Source organism: Trachymyrmex cornetzi, unplaced genomic scaffold (genome assembly GCF_001594075.2).
Source record: "Trachymyrmex cornetzi isolate Tcor2-1 unplaced genomic scaffold, Tcor1.1 scaffold836, whole genome shotgun sequence".
NCBI classification, from domain to species: Eukaryota; Metazoa; Arthropoda; class Insecta; order Hymenoptera; family Formicidae; genus Trachymyrmex; species Trachymyrmex cornetzi.
This window is the reverse complement of record NW_017300176.1, coordinates 7,032-11,823: the sequence shown is the minus strand read 5'-3', so window position 1 is coordinate 11,823 and position 4,792 is coordinate 7,032. Positions and strand designations below refer to the sequence as shown.

Here is a 4,792-nt window from a genome sequence, read left to right as displayed (position 1 = left end):
TAACCGTATAAAATGAAAAAATTTGATTTAAATAGAAAAATTTTTCATGTAAAAACACTTGGCGCTGCTAGATCTCGATATATAATAATATGGTAGTATAGTAGTAAAGCATGAATGCAATAAGAAGGATAAGAATATAATACTTAGAAAAATAATATAAATAAGAAGCATATTAATAAAAAAAGTCAGAATCATATTAAAAAAATATGAATATTTCGAAAAATAAGAAAAACAAAAACCATCCCCAATGAGAGTTAAAATATCTAGCATGTGTATATATGATTGAGTTATAGAATCGTGTAAATTATGATGATCGTTGTGAATGCTATTAAGTTTAAATCAAAGAAAAATAAATTTAGATTTGTGTAAGACATGCATTATGAAAGAGAATTTATTATTACTTTTAAATTATATACAATTATTTTTTATTATTTATTTTTATTAATTACCATTTCAATTTTAAATTGTTCTTATAGTTTTTCTTGCTCTATCTAGCAGCGCCAAGTGTTTTTACATGAAAAATTTTTCTATTTATAAAGAAGTGGGATTTAACTTGGCGCCAGTTCTTGATATCAAATCTTTTACAGGAATGATACATATCATTAAAGTTAATATTATTTATTTAATTTAGTATTCGAATGACATGGAATTTAACTTGGCGCCAATTGTTGATATCAAATCTTTTTTACGAATAATATATAAAATTTTGATAAAATTTTGATGAATTTAGCTTCGCGCTAATTTTGTTAATATCAAATCTTTTATACGAGAATGATACATATCATTATAGTTAAATAAATTAAGAAAAAAATTAAAGTTACTATTATTTTTTCTTTAGGAGGATTAAAATGGTAAAATTTAACTTGGCGCCAGTTGTTGATATCAAATCTTTTATACGAATGATACATATCAGTTCTACTAAACAGCAAACGTGATTAGTCATCAGTTTCACGGCCGATTAAGTAATTGGCGTTGGTGAAACTGGCCCAAATAGTGATTCTTTACGAGAAGCACACAAGCTTAGTGTTTTTTTACATTTTTTTAAAAAGGTAAATTTGTTTACGATCATATGTACAAAGGATAACATCATAAAATTTACCTACCTCCACCCCCATCGTTTTATAATTGTGGTGTAAAATATAATATACTCAGCAAAAATCGAGTTTCCTATATGCCTATAGGCAGGAGCACGCATTACGGGTAGTGCAGAATATGATTAGATCGCAAGTGTGGTGGGAAATGAGACAGGAGAATTCTGATATAATGTAAAATTTTATAAAATATGTATTTAATAATTAATGAATCCATCCAGAAAACGTCAAGAAGATTTTTCTCAAATGGAATTTACGAAAGGATGTTTGGAACAAAATTTGGAACTTTCAAATTCACACGTGTGTGTGTGTGTGTGTGTGTGCGCGCGCGTGTGCGCGCGTGTGTGTGTGTGTGTGTGGTTTACATCTCAGTTTATCTGCAACGAACAATTTCCCAAGTCTGTCAGGAGCTATTGCATATTATATGTAATAAACACAAGTAATATTATATTTTATTCCTCCCGCAAATTATCTAATTATTGTTATGTATTTTTTTACGATTTGAGACAAAATTTGGACTTTGTTAAATTCACGTATGGTTTACATCTCTGTTTAACTGCAACGAATTTGTTTATAACGAACTGGTAAACATTAGAACTTCTTTAGCAGTAAAATATCTTTAACATAATCGTAAAACTATCTCATGATTAGCTGAAACTTAATTTCGCTGCCGCGTTTACCGCTCAGTGGGACATAAGAGAAAGAAAATAAACGGAATCGTAGGCTGCTGATTAATATCTACATTCATATTTACTGTAATTATCGAATCATTAACATTCTGTTGCTGTGTCCATATTAATGAAGAAGACAAAAAAATAGTGTGTTACCAATCTCATTATATGGACAATGATTGTAATATACATCAACAGCATATAATATTTAGGTTATGTGCAACTTTCGTTCAATCCGTAAAATTGTAATGGTGAAATTATAGTGAAAATAGCGGAAGGACTGTGATTCGTCGTGTTGATTCTGCGAGTTCCGTTCTGTTGTCAATTTCCGCTCTATTCCGGACGGCATTCTTCCCAGTGAGAAATGATACATCGAATCGATGTCTATTTCCACCAATGTAGATTAACTTTAATCTCGGTTCAACTTACTCTTCGTCTTTTTATAATCTTTAGAAGTAAAAGAAGACGGAAAGTAAGTTGAACCGAAATTAAAGTTAAGCTACGTTGGTGGAAACGGGCATTATAGAAACAGGCAAATTTCTCATTTTGAAACTTTGCTAACTGTAACCATCGATTAGTCTTAAGGTCATAGCACACAAAATACTTAAGCAGTAAATCGTAAGCATTAAGTGAATTAACCAATCACAGTCCGTAAGGCCATAACGTAAGCAGTAACCAATCCAACATGTTGATTTCCTTACTGCTTACGTCTTACTGCTTTAAGTTTTTTTGTGTGTCATGACCTTAACTGTGGTTGATAAAATTGTCCTTAATGTAATATAAAAAATTTACTAAAAATGTTTTTAATAGATTTATAATTAATTTTATTTAAAAAATATCAATTATGTAACATTTAAAGTGCAAAGTAATAAACTCTTTAGGTCTGTTCGCCTTGCTTACACTTTTTTTACACTTTTTATACTTAAAATGAGATAGATATATATTTTGCGCCGAAAAGAGAGAAAGAGAAGATGCTGAGTGTAAAAAATGTAAGCAAGGCGAACAGACCATTTGATAATACAATATGGCTGCTTTCCATTTGATGACACAAATCGACACAAGTCGACACAAATGTCGTTCTATCCTTCTTGATATTCAGAGAGTGACAAAGATAGAACGACATTTGTGTCGATTTGTGTCTCCTAAAAGGAAAGCAGCCTATATAAACTCCTCAGTCAAAGTAAATGCTTCAAAATACAAAGTCATAACCAAAAATGCACCTAAACATTGTTTACTAAATGAACCGACTACATTAAAAGTGATTACATTAAAAGAAAAATTATTAAAAGTGATAAAAACATTTAAGACAGCTTAAACATATTTAAAAAAAAATATTTTTATCTTTAAAAAAATTAATTGTTTTTTGGAATCTTGATTATAAATTATACATTTTTTCAGCTATTGCACACATCCAACAATAGCACATTTTGAATGTGTGCAATAACTGAAAAAATGTATAACTTTTGCTGCGTTCAGATATTTACTGTCAGTGCTAAAAATTTATAGTGCACGTGATGTATATTATAAATACTTAAGCGAGCAAAATTATTAGTTATTTGTACAGATTGCATAAGTAATTAATAATTTTGCTCGTTTGAGTCCTGCTGATCTCTTTTATGTCTTGTAATGAATCAATTTTTTCACTTTTTGCGACGAATAGTCCCATCCATTTGTGTGCGCCATGGAGCGTTGGCCAGCCACAATTTTGTAACAGTTTCAGCCGTAGCCATTTCTTCCGCATTAAAATGTAATAATAGTGCACTTAAACATTAATAAATCAATTATATTAAAAGTAACAAAAACCATTTCAGATTTAGGACTTTTAAGACACCAGTTATCGTTAACATCTTTCTTTATAAAAATGTGAAAATTATTTTTATAACAAAAAAAATTAGATTTTCATAAAGTCAATTTTCTCTCTAAATATACAAAATAAAAAAATCTCACTAATCATAGAAACTGTAACAAATTAATACAATTGTATTCAGTATCAAAAAATTTCAAGACAAATTCTTTTGAAAAATAAAAATAGTATAAAAATTAAAAAATAAAAATTATAAAATATTTTATGTTCTAAACCAAGTACATTAGGTTATACCAATACTAAATTATTATTTTTATAATTGCATTCTAGTTCTTCTACAGTAATCATATTTAAGTTTTTACCATCTTCAAATCATACTAACAAAGTTCTTTAAATGGAACAATAAGATATATAATAAAAATGTTACACTTTCAAATTAGAAAATAATACCTGAAAATACCTTAAATGTTTTTGCTCACCTAGAATAAGTTTCTATGTCTTCAATGCCTCAAATTTTTGTTTCCCTTTAGTTCCTTCCAAGGAATGGAAAGTTACTTTTTAAAAGTAACAAGTTACCGTTACTAATTACCGATTTTTAAAAGTAACTCATTACAGTTATCGTTACTTGAGAAAGTAACTTTTCGTTACTTTTCCGTTACTTTTTTTAAATCGACGACCAACAATCACAGCGGACGGGCCTAGAGGCTTCTCTAGTCTCAAGCGCATTGTAAAAAATTGTGTAAAATTACAACTATTATGCTGGATAATTTTGAGATCCACTATAATAGTTGTAAACGTCCACACGTTTGTAAATTTGCAATATGCAAATAAAAATAATTTCTTGGTTTGGAACTAAGCAGATTGTGAAAGTACAAATACAATGTGTATGTGTAGCTACAGGAACGATAATATGACAATACATTTCGCACTGTATATTATTATACATTTAACAACAATACGCAAAAAATTTCTTTTATATTACGTAATATTACTAAAATTTGGATAATTACAGAAAATATTCAAAATATCCTGCCATTTACATAATTTTCAATATACAGGGTATTTGAAAATTATCGGCTAATCGATCACGAGCAGGTAGAACGAACCGAATCGAATCGAAAAATCTTATACCATTTTGTAGGTTGCGCAATAGTTAACGAGATATTAACGTTTAAAGATAGCCGAATAAGCGCGTCCGGCTAGCCTACTGCTGCCGAATATACAAC

General features: G+C 29.2%; 1 protein-coding gene across 1 annotated transcript in view; it reads left to right on the top strand.

Moving 5' to 3' along the window:
- LOC108769005 (uncharacterized) overlaps window positions 1-4,792 on the top strand; it is a 22,384-nt gene that overhangs the window by 16,739 nt on the left and 853 nt on the right. The window lies entirely within an intron of this gene.